This window comes from Gavialis gangeticus, unplaced genomic scaffold (assembly GCF_001723915.1).
Source record: "Gavialis gangeticus isolate Ggan-Ray unplaced genomic scaffold, GavGan_comp1, whole genome shotgun sequence".
NCBI classification, from domain to species: Eukaryota; Metazoa; Chordata; order Crocodylia; family Gavialidae; genus Gavialis; species Gavialis gangeticus.
This window is the reverse complement of record NW_017728992.1, coordinates 62,059,445-62,075,261: the sequence shown is the minus strand read 5'-3', so window position 1 is coordinate 62,075,261 and position 15,817 is coordinate 62,059,445.

Below are 15,817 nucleotides of genomic sequence, written 5' to 3'. Positions count from 1 at the left end.
CCATACTAAAAAGAGACCCTATTCTTAAAGAGATCTTCCCAGAGCCACCCATCTTAGCCTTCAAACAAGCACCGAACCTCACTAACCTCATCATCAGAAGCAATTGTACTAGGCATCATGCAGGTGGTCAAGGACAAGGGCTCAGGCACTCAGTGATGCAGCAAGGACTGGGTCTAAGGCAGCATTCTTTCCCCCCCTCACCTCCCCTTTCCTATTTTTCCTCTCTTTCTTCTTCAAATCAAACCCACCATCTGCTGTGACAAGTGTTCTCATTCACCTTTTCCCTCTTATCTGCTCTCTTGCAGGGAAGTGCTCTGGAGGCTGACAGCCTAATCTCGGTGCTGATACTGCATTTCTGTATTCATCATTCCGCCCCTCGGGCTGCTGCTGCCGACACCATTGCCACCACCGCCGACTCTGTTCTTTTATCAGGACAGAGGGGGTAAAAAATAAGGATATGTCTGCACCTGCACAAAAAAGAACATCAGCTTTGAATTGTTCTGCTACTGGTGCACAGTGAAAGGAAGGCCTTTCTGACTGCCTTCTGAGGGGTTAACTATTGTGCCTCTCAGTTTTATTAGGGCCTGTTTCAAGATCTTGCACTATCAGGGTGTGGTCTCTCACACTGTAATCTTTCTGTTGGAGGACCACTGCAGATGGGACTCGGGAATATTGTTTGAGAAGGAAAAAGGGGTTGGAGGTATTTTTTGTGTCGGCTGTAATGGGACTTGATGACAAAACGTCATCTAGTCCAAAGGAACTTCCAGCACTGTTTGTGTTCTTGACTTTGTCTTTGCTTTGATACTTGCATGTTTGAGATAAAAGGGTGGGCCAAAATCCCCTTTGCTGCTCCTCCCTGGCACTTCTCAGACAGTTTTTCCAATGAGTGGTCATTCTGTGGTTGGGATGGGGAAACCGTGTGATTGTCCAGAGGCCACAGCAAAAACTTGGAATGAGCCATGATAAATGAAGGCAATGAATGGCAATACAGTAGGTGTCATAAATATTGTGGGTTAAGATTTGTCCTTCTTCACACCTGCCTGTGTGTATTACATGGGCACCAGTGAATATAGCATTATTTTCCTTGCATAGGAAAGAAGAAGGGGGAAAAGGACAAAAGCAAGGATATTCTATTCTTGATAGTCCTCTTTTCCTGCTGCTTAGCTATGACCGGGGGCAGATCCAGGATTTGGCAAGGGGGGTGTGCAGGACCAGCAACCATGCTGTAGGGGGGTGGCACTCCCCAGCCTTTTCCCTTGCCCCCCCTCCACCAGTGCAGGCAGACTATGCCACAGGAGCCTCTGGGATCACTTTTAAAGTCCCAGGAGCAGGAGACGATCCCATTCCTTTCTCCTCCAAGCTCACAGGCATGTTCCCTCCCATCCCCTTTCCTGCCTCCCCTGCCTGCTGCTGTGCTGCTTTCCTTGCTGTCAGCTCAGATAGTGGCAGCAGCTGAAGCAATGGGAGAAGCAGGAGATGTATTCCTCTACCCTGCCTGGTCCCCCCTAGAGTGGGCATGGGAGGGAGAACCTCTCTGCCCATCACCACTATCACTTTCCCAGCTAAGCCTAACCCCACATGCAGCCCCTTTGGAACAGGCAGGAGCAGCTCTGAAGCTTCCTCCACCTCCCTGGACAACAGGGAAAACAAGGAAGGGGGAGTGGGAGGGGAAGGGAGGGCAATTCTCACCTGCTTTCAGGACTTTAGAAAAGGCCCCAGTGCCTCCACCAGCACGGTCCAGAAAGCAGGGTGCAGCTGTGCTGCTGCACCCTGTTTGGATCCACCCCTGGGTGTAGCAGTTTGCACCCTTTTCTTTTTCTACCCCTATCCCATTTAAAAGGATGGAGGTATCCAGTATAACCATTTCTGACTCCTGTTGTTATCTGTGCCTAGGAATTGCACAGTCAGAAGGCAGCAGGGGCACTGGTTCTTTTTCTTTTCTTCTTTTTAGAGTGCCTTTATCACCATAGTAAATGAGCAGCTTTCAGAAGGCCATTCAGCAGAAGTATAGTGAGTGACTACCCTTTGTCATATGGCATCAATTCTCTTTTTTTTCTTTCCTAGGTGAAACAGAGAGATTTCTAAAAAATAGTTTACATATATGTATAGCAGCTGGTTGCACTATGTTTGTATGACGAAAGCAAGGTGAAAGAAGCATGCCTTGCAGTAGGAATGGAAGGTGGTAAGGTTTGTCACTCTTAATTCTAATGAGAGTGCACTGTCTTGGGCTGATGCTGAGAAAGCTCTTCCTTGCACAGATATGCACTTTGTGTCCGAGGAGTGGAACTGCTAACTGTGTTCAGGGTCCGGGCATTTTAGACAATCTTTGAGGGAGACTGATGCCAATCCATTAAATGCCTTAAAGTGGAAGCCTGAGAACCTGAATTTGACCCATGTTTCCCAATGATTCTCTGCTCAGCAGAAGGTCAGAGAAGCCTTTAGGTAGTTTGAACCAGTTGAAGGGGAATAACATTACAAGGTCAATAAATGGTCTCTATAGAAGTTCAATAGCTGCTTTGTACAACTGTATGTGCCTGGATTAAACACTGGTTCTGCAAATAGCATAAGATCAACCTACTGAACCTGGGGGATTTAACATTAATACTGACAATGTATGCATTTAGCCTGCTTGTACCAAGACAAGCTTTGCCTGAGATTTTTTGTTTGTGTTTCATTACATTAGACTAATGTTATCTTCTTAGACTCCAGTGTGTTACATGATATTGATGGGAGGAGAGGGAGTTTGTGTGAAAAGGCTTTCATGCTGAAGAATTTTTTCCTCAAGCCGATGTTTAATTTTCATCAAATACCTGAAAAGAATTTGAAGAGTGATGTAAGCAACAGTTGCATGACACAAAATTACTTAAACTATCCAGAGCCAGTGATGACTCTGAGGAATCCCAGAGGGACCAACAATGTGGGATGAATGGGCTGAATGCTATCAGATGAACTTCAGTTTTGAAAAATGGAAGTACCTTTGTAGGAATAATGCTAACTGCTCATATGTATGACTGGGCTTTAAATTAACTGTTGCCATTCAGGAAAAATGAAGATATGGTGGACAACTCAGTGAAAACTTCTGGTTACTGTGCAGCGGTATTCCAAAAAGGCAGAAAAAATGTTAGGATGCATAGTACTTGGAGGGTGGGGGAACATGACTTATGAGGAGAGGCTGAGGAAACTGGCCTTATTTAGACTGGAGAAGAGAAGACCGGGGGGGAAGGGGGAGGAGATTTAATAGCAGCCTTCAGCTACCTGAAGGATGGTTGTAAAGAGGATGGAGCCAGACTGTTCTCAGTGGTGGCAGATGGCAGGGCAAGGAGCAATGATCTCAAGTTGCAGCAAGGGAAGTTTAGGCTAGATATTAGGAAAAACTTGCTCACCGGGGAGGTAGTAAACTCGTTAGGAAGGCCTGGAACAGGCTATCCAGAGAGGTTGTAGAATCTCCATCCTTAGAGATTTTTAAGATCTGGGTAGACAAAGCTGTGGCTGGGATGATACAGTTGGGCATGGTTTTGCAGGGGTTTGGACTAGATGACTTCCTGAGGTCCCTTCCAACCCTAATTTTGTATGATTCTAACACTTGAATAGAAAAAAAAACTGGGCAAATATTATGATATACTTCTACAATCTGTGATACACCCTGTACAATTGTGTTGAGTTCACCAGGCCTAAGAAGAAGCTAGCAGATCAAGAAACAATGGCTATAAAATTTTTTAGATGTGAGAAGGCATTTGAAGAGGGATGGATATGAAAAGGGATAGAAAAGGTATAGAAAAGGATGGAAAAGACCAGGACTTTTAATTTAGAGAGGAGAAGAATAAGAGTGACCTCTGAAATACTCTTTTTTCATATTACAAATGAAAACTGATTAAAAGGGTGCATTTTTTAATATAACATCTAACTATTTGTGAAGCAAATTGCCAAAAATAATGGTGAAGCAAAAGGTTGGTAGGATTCAAAAAGGAATTAGACATAAGAACATTTTCAGTGACGCAGGATATTCAGTAGACATATGAGGGTTGTAGGCTTTATATGGCATAACTCAGAGGCTGACTACCTGTGTGGGTATGAAGGCATTTTCCTAATGGGCAGGCTATTCACAGCTGACTCCTATGAATTTCCCAATGCCTTCCTTAACAGTACCTGGCACTGGCTGCTATTGGAGACATAACACCAGCTGGACTTCTGGAGGTTGGATGACTAGTTTGATGCATTAAGGCAATTCCTTTTTTTCTATGTTCCTAAACTCCAGTGATCTTTTGGTAAACAAGCCCCTACAAAAAGGTCCGTGGTGTTGTATTCTGTCAGTTTGCTTGAAAATTCTAGCAAGGCGTCGTGCTTATATACTAGAAATTTGCTTACATGCACTTTACCTACTAGGTCCACATCCTGCCCCTGATCTTGTGGTGGAACTAATTGAAATTAATGAAGACCTGTGCATAAAAATCAATGACAGGGCATTGTTCTGTAATTAATATGTACTTTTTGGCCCATTTTAAAGCTGCTAAAGAACATTTCTCTATAAAGTAAGTACACACTAGTACAATGTGGAAGTGCTGAGCAGTACACTTTCTGGACAAGGAATATATTGGAAAATATTTCCTTTGTCTTGCAAGATGAAATTATGATAAATTACCATGGCTTATCTCTATTATGGCATTTTAGGGAAAACCATAGGGTGACTTAAATAATAATCCTGTGCAGTATATACTTCTTTCTGACTCAGCTGTTCTGTTAGTTGCTCATGGTTGAATATGCAAAATACAATGATAGGGAGGTTGGGAATACAGTGAGTTTTTCTTAGGATAGTTCTTATTCAAAATCATTTGGTCAAAAATCCCTGTTGTAACAAGACAATTTCTGTGTCTTGTCATGTTTTGGTGGCATTCCCAGAAACATCGTCTGAGCAGTAGTCTCTTGCTCACTTATACTTCCTTGGAGCACGTAACATCTGTACTTCAATTAATGGTTTTCCAACAAAAGCCTAGTTGGACTATTATAATGGCTTTATAAGACAACCTGGAGAAATCTGATCAAAACTCTGTAGCAAATACAGAGTTTTGTTTTTAGAGTTCTGAAAACAGGAAACAAACTTCACTGTGCTTCACTTATTTTGAACTGGACAGCAAAGTATAGGCAAAACTTTTCTGCTCTGGACCTTCATGGACAGTGCACATTGCAAACTACCAATGTGTTCTATCTCTACATTTCAGTTTGTCTTAATGCTTACAACATTAGCTCCCAACTAAATGAATATTTATGGGAATATTAATGCTGTTTATCGTGGAGTGGTGGCAGTTGAGGTTGCACCATTTTCTATTCTAAGCCTCATTTTGAGGTCTCTTATGTTCAATTTCCTGTTAAATAATCTTTTCTACCTAAGATCTTCCATGTGTCATTTCTAGCAAACCAAGGTACAGTTGTTTGAGGTGGATTAGATACAGCATTTCTGGTTACTTTTGGCCTTAAGTACATAGGCATTGGCCTTAAGTACAATTCATTTTGGGAAAAGTCACCTGTATTTTTAATCCTTTTCTCAAAACACGCTTGCCCTATGGATCACCAACTTATATTATGTTTGATTAAAAGATAAAATCCAATATGTAGGACTTCAGAAAGTAGGTGGTAGAACATAGGAGTTTAATTTTAATCTTAAAAATATTCAGCTATGTCCTTAGCACAGGGGTGTCAAACATCCAGCCTGTGGATCCGCTGTAACTGGACCTCTGGGCCACCACAAGTTGGGAGGTGTAGCCAGGGGAGTGGCCTGCCACATAATTTGGAGCTCTTGGGACCCGATGGACATGGAGACTGGCAGCAGGAGGGCAAATGAGGGCTGTACACCCTGCTCATCTTCTGACCACTTCGCACGTTTGTGCTGCCATGACTACCTCTTCTTTCATTGGCCCCACTACTGCCCTATGCTGGAGAAGCCACTACAACATCTTCAAAGATGCTGAAGCTGGAGCTGCCACCAGGGCATGAGGCATGCTGCAACAGTAGCTACTCTGACTCAGGCACAAGGTACAATGATAGAAGCTGGAGTCACCACTACTGCTGCTGCTACATGCCTGCAGCTGGATCTAGCCTGCAAAGAGCTCTGTGGCTTGGCTCTAGCCCAGGGCACGAGGTGAGTTTGACACCACTATCCTAGCAGAAAGTGGGGTTTAGAAGGTCAGTTTATGTGCATTTATAATGGTGCAAATTGTAAGCTTCATCAGCCTCGAGTTCTGGTATGAACTCTCATGGCACAGAGAATGGAGTTAGAATTCCATCAGCTTAATTAGTCAGGTTCACTGGTAACCTCTCTGCTAAGTTTTATCACTAGAGCTGTAAGTATATAATGAAGTATAAGTGAATGGTTGAACTGTACAGTTGTTAAATATATCTGGATAAAGATGTGATACTTTTTCTCAAGGGCAAATTAAATTAAATATTAGGTAAGGCACTACTTCTATTCCACTGAGAGATTCAGCCATGAGAGCCAAATCTGAAAGATACAGTCTAACCTGACATCATCCCCAGTAAAGAGCAGCCTAGTTTGCTTAATTACTTATTTAAGTCATATACACAGTGAAGTGGAAATGTAGAAAAGCAAATATAGCCTCATTTTTATTTTTCTGAGTTATAAAATCTCCAGTTGGTTTGACTAAAATATGCCAAGAATTATTGGTGAAAGTTGGTCAAATTTATTCTGGAGTGGAGTGGAGGAGGGAAACCTTCCAGGGTGGGGTGGAGCGGGGAACCTTGATGAGCTATTTTCTAAGCCTTGGTGTAACATGGAGTTACATAATGAGTAACAGATACTGGATGTTTCCTGTTGACTAATTATCTTCAATGAGGGGTCTGTCAATACTATTGACTGTCAATTGTCACTTGATATCAAGCTTTGAGGGCTCAGGGTGCATATATGTGTTAGACCTATGCCCTTCCTGGTGGGTTAAGGCCAGGAGGGATATGCTTGGTCTATTTTTGGAGTTGATTGTAAGTGGCACTGTTAGGGAGGGCAAGATGCCAGTATCTTTGAAAGAAGCAATTGTTAGGCTCTCTCAATAAAACATCTCTTGTTGCTAGTAAACTCACTAGCTATCATGCTATGATCTTCCTTTGGTGAGCTGGGGGGAAGAAAGTAGCCAGGCAACGCTAGCATTAGCTGGAGTCTTCTGGTCTCCTCCACCCAGTCAGTTTGTTATTTGGTTTGGGAGTGGACAGGGAATTTTAATGGCTGTGTTGCTTGACAGTCTCTCAGTATCAATGCTGATCTAAGGCAGCCACCTGTGATACTGGTGACCCTGAGGTGATGTTGATCATAATTTGTTTGCTGCAGAGTTGTGCAAAAAAAAATCTGACAAATTCTGGAGTTAGCAGAGACTCTGAACTAAAGCAAAATTCTCCAAAACATTTTCCAAGTTTCATGACTTCTGTGGATTTTGATGGAGTTCTGTGCCCTGGTCTGCAAACCCCAAATTCATGTGTAACAAGGTTCTTTGGAAGCAGAAAAGTCTGTTGTGCATTAAATTGATCTTATGCATAGTGAGACTTCTGACAAACACTGTAACAACAATAAGATTGTTTTATTTGGATATTGTTTCACTAATTTATGCACAGACTAGCAGTAAAATATGTTACATTTATTTAATTTTTTATGGCAAATAAATTCTACCCACTCATTTATTATTATTACATGTTTCATACATGTATTATTACATGTCAAGCAATGTCAATTACTACAGCAAGCCAAGGTAGAGGTCCAAAAGAGGACCTGCAATATGCAGAACAGATGGTGGGAAGACAAGGTAAATGAGATTCAACACCTCACTGACATCCCCAATATGCACAGGGTTTTCAGTGCCACCAAAGTCATCTATGGTCAGAGCATTCAGGGACCAACCCCCTTGAGACCTGCGGGTGCAGGAGACCTGATCAAGGAAAGGGTCCATTGGAAGAAGTATTCTGTAGACCTTTTCAGTTGAGACTTTGTTGTTGACTAGAGTATTTTCAACTCCATCCTCCAACACCCAGTCAGAAACAGTGCCGGAATCCCTCCAACCCTTGATGAGCCATTAAGTAGATGAAGAATGACAAGGCGCCTGGAGTGGATGGAGTCCTTGCTGAAATCTTCAAGCAGGGGGGAGAGGAACTCACATCATAGCTCCATGCCCTTGTCTTAAAGATCTGGAATGATGAGGGAATCCCAGAAGACCTCAGAAATGCCATGATCATGACAATCTTCAAGAAAGGAGACATGTCCAGCTGTCATGAAATTACAGAGGGATTGCCTTTCTGTCCACCATAGGAAAAATTATTGTGACAACCCCCCTGAACCATCTCCTTCTGCTTGCTGAAGTGCTCCTCCCAAAATCTCAGGGTTTAGGGCATCAAGAGGTAAAACTGACATGATTCTCTGCCTGCTCCAGGACAGTATGTGAGTGGCAGTTTTCAGTAATGGATCTATCACAGCTCCCTTTGAAGTTAAAAGGGGAACTAAGCAAGGCTGTGCCATTGCTCCAACACTCTTCTCAATATACCTTGCTGTGATGCTATGTCTGACCACCAACAAGCTTCCAGACGGAGTGGAGCTAAACTATTGAAGCTGTTTAACTTCAGTTGACTCTGAGCAAAAAACCAAGACCACCCCAACCTCAAATATTGAACTTAAGTGCGCTGATGATGCTGTAGTGTGTGCTCACCTAGAAGCAGACCTTCAGGCAATTGTCAATGTCATTACCGAGGAATACAAGAAAATGGGACTGATGCTTAACATTCAGAAGACTAAGGTCCTCCAACCAACAGCAAACTTTTAATGAGCAGACCCCAGGTCCGGTAATTCATGGTCATGGTGGTACTCTGGAGAACACTGAGTATTTCCTGTACCTCAGAAGCCATCTGGACTTGCATACCTTCTGTACACAGAATGCTGACATCGATGAAGAAATCCAACATCACCTCAGATATGCAAGGGCAGGCTTCAGATGCCTGAGGAAACAGGTGTTTGAAGATCATGATATCAGATCTGAAACCAACCTAGTTTCATAGTTTCATAGTTGGTAGGGTCGGAAGGGACCTGAGCAGATCATCAAGTCTGACCCCCTGCCATGGGCAGGAAAGAGTACTGGAGTCAAATGACCCCAGCAAGGTGTCTATCTAGCCTCCTTTTGAAGACCCCCAGAGTAGGAGCGAGCACCACTTCCCTTGGAAGTTGGTTCCAGATCCTAGCCGCCCTGATATCTAGCCTGAATCTACTCTCCATCAATTTATGGCCGTTATTCCTTGTTAATCCCAGTAGTGCGCGGGGGAACAGGGACTCTCCCATTGCCTGCTGGTCCCCCTTGGCAAGTTTAAAGATGGCCACCAGATCCCCCCTCAGCCTTCTCTTGTGGAGGCTGAACAGGTTCAGGTCTCATAGCCTCTCTTAGTAGGGCCTGTCCTGCTGCCCCCTGATCATGCGAGTGGCCCTCCTCTGGACCCTCTCCATGTTGTCCACATCCCTCCTGAAGTGCGGCGCCCAGAACTGGACGCAGTACTCCAACTGCAGCTGGACCAATGTCATATAGAGGGGAAGGATCACCTCCTTGGACCTGCTCATGACGCATTTGTGGATGCATGACAAGGTGCGATTAGCCTTCCTGACTGCATCCCCACATTGGTGGCCCATGTTCATCTTGGAGTCTATAATGACTCCAAGATCCTTTTCTGCCTCTGTGTTGATGAGAGAGGAGTTCCCCAGCCTGTAGGTAAGCTGCTGGTTCTTTCTGCTTCAGTGCAGTACCCTGCACTTGTCAGTATTGAATCCCATCTTATTCTCATCCTCCCACCTCTGTAACCTGTCCAGATCCAATTGTAGTCTGTCCCTCCCTTCTAGCGTGCCCACTTCTCCCCACATCTTGGTGTCATCTGTGAATTTGAACAAGGTGCTTTTTACCCCTTCATCCAAGTCACTGATGAAGATGTTGAACAGTGCAGGCTTGAGGACTGAGCCCTGGGGGACCCCACTGCCCACATCCCTCCACACCAAAAATGACCCATCCACTACCACTCTCTGGGTGCAGCCCACCAGCCAATTGGCTACCCATCTGACTGTGTAGGCATTGACACCACAATCTCCTAATTTTTTAACAAGAATGGGGTGAGAGACAGTGTCGAAGGCCTTCCTAAAGTCCAGAAAGACTACAGTTTATCATGATTTATCAAGCAGTCATGATCCCCACCTTACTGTATGGAGCTGAGACATGATCAATATACAGGAGACACCTTAAGTCACTGGAGAAGTACCATCAATGCTTCAAATCCAGTGGGTAGACAGATCACCAACATTAGCATCCTCTCACAAGCACATCATGAGCATTGATGTGATGATCATCCAACATCATCTTTGTTGGGCCAGTCACATCATCCAGATTTCCAACTCCATACTCCCAAAGCAAGATTTATTTTCCTAGTTCAGTTAAAGTGTATGCCCAAGAGGAGGGCGGAGAAAGCACTTCAAGGATGTCCTCAAGGCCAACTTGAAAAAAAAGCAAGATTGATATCAACTCACGGGAGACTGTTACCTAGGACCACCTCAAATGGAGGAAGAGTCTGCTGCAAGGATCTCCGTACTTAGAAAGCTCATAACAACAAGTGGAGAGGGGAAAATGAGACCAGCAGAAACAGCGTCTCGCAGACCGAACCAGGAACCCAGAGCCGCCCATCCCACATGGAAACATGTTCCTGAGCTGCAACAGAGCCTGTCATTCCCAGAGAGGCCTCAACATGTATCTTCAGATGCAGAGATAAGGCAATCATGGAAGACAATCATCCTTGACTGCAAGGGATTGCTGATGATGATAATGATTATTTGGATATTGTTTCACTAAGTTATGTACACATTAGCAGTAAAATGTGTTACATCTATTTAAAACGATGATTGTTCTATACAATAGTTTTATTTTTGAAGACGTTTTCTTTTAGAGTAATTTCTTTTAAAGGCAAAATCATTTCAAATGATGCGAATTTCCCTAAATTATGAAATACAGTGCAATGGAAGGTGAAAATGCCAGAAACTGAGCAAGGGAATGCTACCATTTAGTAAAGAGCTTGTGAGACATCTGGGAGGAACTGGCTTGAGGAGTGTCCCTAGAAGTGTTTTCTCAGTCTTTCAAGGCATGAGACCCAGAGAAGATATGCCTGCCAGCTCTAGGAATGAATTCTTTGCCCTAGTGGATGATAGCTGTTTCCCAATTAGTATATAAAGTACAAAAGGTTGGGGGTTTTGACCCGTCATCATATGGAAAATAATTTCTACCCACTCATTTATTATTATTACTATTATTACATGTTTCTCACAGTTTGCAGCAAAAGAAAATGCACTTGCTTTAGCAGCATACATGAATACATAATACTATAAATAGGTACCTCTTAACTATTCTTTAAATCTAAATGCATCATTTTTTTTTTTCATTTCCTTAGCTCTTTCCATCCAGGAATATCAAGGGATAACAAACTGTTTTAGGAATATAGATCTCTTGTTTTTGCTAAAGTTTCTATTATGATAATATGTAAACAATGAACTATTACATTATATTTGGATAGCAACACAAATGAGATTTTACAGAGATTTCTGCTCTTCATTCTTATCAGATTTTAGGAAATCTTCCTTGGTGCTGTTTAGTAGAAGTAGTTGTAGGTTATTATTGTATAAGTTCATTTCATTTATACTAAATACAACATTTTTTTCCCTGTGAAAATGGTTCTTGTGCAAGATTGAAACATTTCACCAAAACATTTTGTTTCAAAGCTTTCCATCTTTTTTATTGATTTTGTTTCTTTTGTGATCTTTATTCTTCTCCCAGCTTTTTCAGAAGCAAAATAAAACAAAGAAAATGGGTGGAAAAGGGAGAAAAAGCAGAGGGAGGAATTAAAAGTTAGAGGGAGGAATATCTGCTAATATGTAGCATCACTATTTTCCAGTTTGACTGGGGAAACAGAATGTATGTGTAAAATGTAGATTGTGCAGGACCAGAAGCCCATGAGTCCAGCTCCCAGACCCAAAGTCCCAGAAACCTTGGATGCATTCAATAGTCCATAAAGAAGTAGACATTGTTTCTCTGCTCTCATGTCTTAAAACCAATTTCTAATAAGTCTGGTCACTCTAGTACTCGTTTGGAGCCATGTGCCCTTGATAAACAGCTGTTTCAGATGGTGTTACAGAGTTTGAGGAATGCTGCTGGGAGTCCCATAGATCAATACATAGACCAGCTCGCTCTAGACACTCTTTTTTCTTCTCAAGCTCCCACATTGTTTGTTTTATTAGTTATCGTTTTACAGTAGTTGCTTTTCCTGGTTCTATGACTAATAATATCCACTGTAAGGATGTAAATACTGTTAAAAAAATTATTCATTTTACCTTCTTTAATTATATGGGTTAAATGATTAACCGATAGCCTATCCCTACTTTAGTGACCTCCAGCAGGAATGGCCCTGGCTTTGGCCCCTTATGTCTTTACTGTGTTCCCAGCACTGTGCAGGCCCCAGGCTACTGGTGGGGAGTTGCGGGCAGGGGGCAGTGGATGCAACTGAGCTACCAGGGGTGGAGCCACAGCTTCTCCACACCCTCAAGGGCAGGGGCTGGGGCTGTGAATGGAGCTGGGGCCATGAACCTGTCCTGTGCCTGGATCCTGCCACCATGGAGAGGGAGGTGCTGGGACCCCCCCACAGGGATTGGGCAGGGCCTTCCTGCCACAGCAGTGAGACTTCTGGCCCTGTGGTGGGTCTGCCTGCCCCTGCCCCACCTCGCAGTGGCAGGGCCTGGGCAGGGCAATAGGCAATCTCTATAACTCCTGCTGTGCTTGTGCCACCACAGACCAGACCTGGAAGGCTCCTCTGTGCTGCTGGGCTCGGCCCTCCCTAGCTTGCTCTGGGGGAAGTAGGGGTCTAGTCCCAGCAGGATGGCCTCTGTCAGATGTATTGTGTCCTTCCCCCTCCCAAGCTGAGGCAGGGCGAAGTGCACAGCTAGCTCAGTCCAAGGAGGCACCGCAGCAGCTGGAGCATGCAGCTTCATAGATTTCATAGACATTGGGGCTGGAAGGGATCTCACAGGATTATCAGGTCCAGCCTCCTGCCCAGGGGCAGAAAGTCAGCTGGGGTCAAATGACCCCAGCGAGATAGGCATCTAAGTGTTTTTTGAAAGTGTCCAGAGGAGGTTCATGCACTACCTCTGAGGGAAGTCTATTCCAGGCCCTGGTGACTTGGACAGTAAATAAGTTTTTCCTTATGTCTAACCTAAAATGGTCTTCGAGGAGTTTGTGACCATTGGACCTTATCTTCTCTTGGGGTGCCTTGATGCACCCCATTATGTACTTATAGGCTGCCACCAAGTCACCCCTGAGCTTATGCTTTTCCAGGCTGAAGAATCCTATTGCTCTTAGCCTCTCCTCATAAGGCCTGCTCTCTTGTTCTCTAATCGTGTGTGGCTCTCCTTTGGACTCGTTCAAGCTTCTCCACATCCGTTCTGAATTGTGGAGCCCAGAACTGGATACAGTATTCCAGCTGTGGCCTCACCAAGGCTGAGTAAAGTGGGAGGAAGTCTTCCTGGGTCTTGCTTGAGATGTATTGGTAGATGCAAGCCAGAGTTTTGTTTCCTTTACCAGCTGCGGCATTGCATTGGTGGCTCATGTTCATCTTGTGGTCAGACATGACCCCCAAGTCTCTTTCAGTCATGGTGCTAGTATGTGTAGCACTGCCGAGCCTGTGTGATGCGGGGTTTTTCTCCTGAGTTGGAGCACCTTACACGTCTCCATGTTGACTGCCATCAGGTTTTGATCTTCCCATTTTGTGAGCCTATCGAGGTCAGCCTGGATTTTCAGCCTATTCTCTAGGGTAGGAGCTGTCAGCTGAGGGTACGTGTACCCCGGGGGTATTTTGAAAGGTCCCAGGGGGTATGCAGGGGTGGGCGGGTATGGAGCACCACCACCCCACGCTGCTGCCTCACAGAAGCAGGGCTGGGGTGGGGCAAGAGCAGTGCCACACATATGCTGTGCTGCTGCTGCTCCGCCACTCGCCACACCCCTACTCCACGTCCATCTGTTCATCACCCCCCCACTCCCCATGCACTCCACATTTGGCCACTCACCACCCTCCCCTGTCAGGGATACACTTGCTAAAAAGGGGGCTTCTGGGGGTATACTTATTAAAAAAGTTTGAAAACCCCTGCTCTAGGGTGACCACATTTCCCCATAATTTGGTGTCATCAGTGAACAATGAAGCTGTGTTAGCCATCTCTCAGAAAGTTGCCTTCTGTTAATGGCTTCTTTGATGATTTTTTCCAAGATCTTTCCAAGGATTGAGGTCAAACTGATTGGCCTGTAGTTCTCCAGATCTTCCTTCCTCCCTTTCTTGAAGATAGGCACCACATTGGCCCTCTTCCAATCTTGAGGTACCTCACCCAAGTGCCATGAGTTCTCGAATATCCTCGCCATTGGCTGTGCTATGATATCAGCCAGTTCCTTTAGCACTTTTGGATGCATTCCATTCGAACCAGCTGATTTGTGGATGTCCAGCCTCACAAGATCTATGGCATGGTGGGCATATGTTCACCCTTTCCCTGGTAGTCCTGCATCTTGTCAGGCGGGGTGGTCCCCCTGGGCTGGTGGAAGACTAATGTAAAGTAATCGTTAAGGAGATTGGCTTTTTTCTGGGTGTTCATTATCAGCTGCCCCATTTGGTTTAGCAAGGGTCCAATGTTGCCCTTGTTTTTTTCCTGACATCCCACATATCTGAAGAAGGACTTTATATTGTCTTTGATTTGTTTAGCCAGTTGGAGTTTAGTTTCAGCCTTGGCTTTCCTAGTTCACTCCCTATAGGTGCGGGCCAGTGCTGAATACTTCTCCTGGGTGGTGTTTCCTGTCTTCTATCCTTTATAAGCTTCTCTTTTTAGATGCAGGAGTTCCCTGTTGAGCCAAGGGAACCAAGCCCTTTTGCTACTTTTTCTATGAGCTGGAATGAACTTCCCTTGTGCTTCAAGGATTGCATCCTTAAGAAGTGACCACTCACTGTGGACTCCCCTCCAATTATGGCCTCTCAGGGCCTTGACAGCTAGCCTTCTGAGCTTCTGAAAGTCAGCTTTCACGAAGTTGAGGACTTCTGCATTGCTGATTGACTTGCCAGCTTTGCAGTGGATAGAGAAAGTGATCTCCCTCCCTTCCCACGGTGGCAGGATCCAGGCACAGGAGATGTCCATAACCCCAGCTCTGTCCCCAGTCCCAGCCTCTGCCCATCGGGTGAGGAGAAGCCACGGGTCTGCAGTGTGGTAGAATCCCCTAGTGGCTTGATCATGACTGCCACCCCACAACTGTGGCTCCCCACCAGCAGCCTGGGGCCTGCACAGTGCCGGCTACATGGTGAAGAAATAATGGGCTGGGTCCATTTCTGCTGGAAGTCATTATGGTAAGTGGTAAATGGTAAGTGGTATAAATATAATTGCTGTTTAACCATTTACATTCCTGATCCAATGGTCGTGTTGGCCTTAATGTAATGTTTCTTTCTTAGAGTCCCTGAGTAATGATGTGAAAACCCTGTGGGACACAGTGTCTATGATGATCCCCTAAGGAAACACCTGGCATTTTTCAGTGGAGGAGAGGTAATTCTTTCCCTGCCTTCCCAATCTGCTGCCTGAAAAAGAAACAATGGTTTTATTTTCCCTTCTGAATCCAGTAGATTCCCTGATATCCATACAGAATTTAGGAAGCCGTCAGACATACAGGGCCACCCTCCTGGAGCCCTAGTGTGGCAATGGCTTTAGGGGCTCTTGTCCCCAGCTGCCCCCTAAAACTCCCCC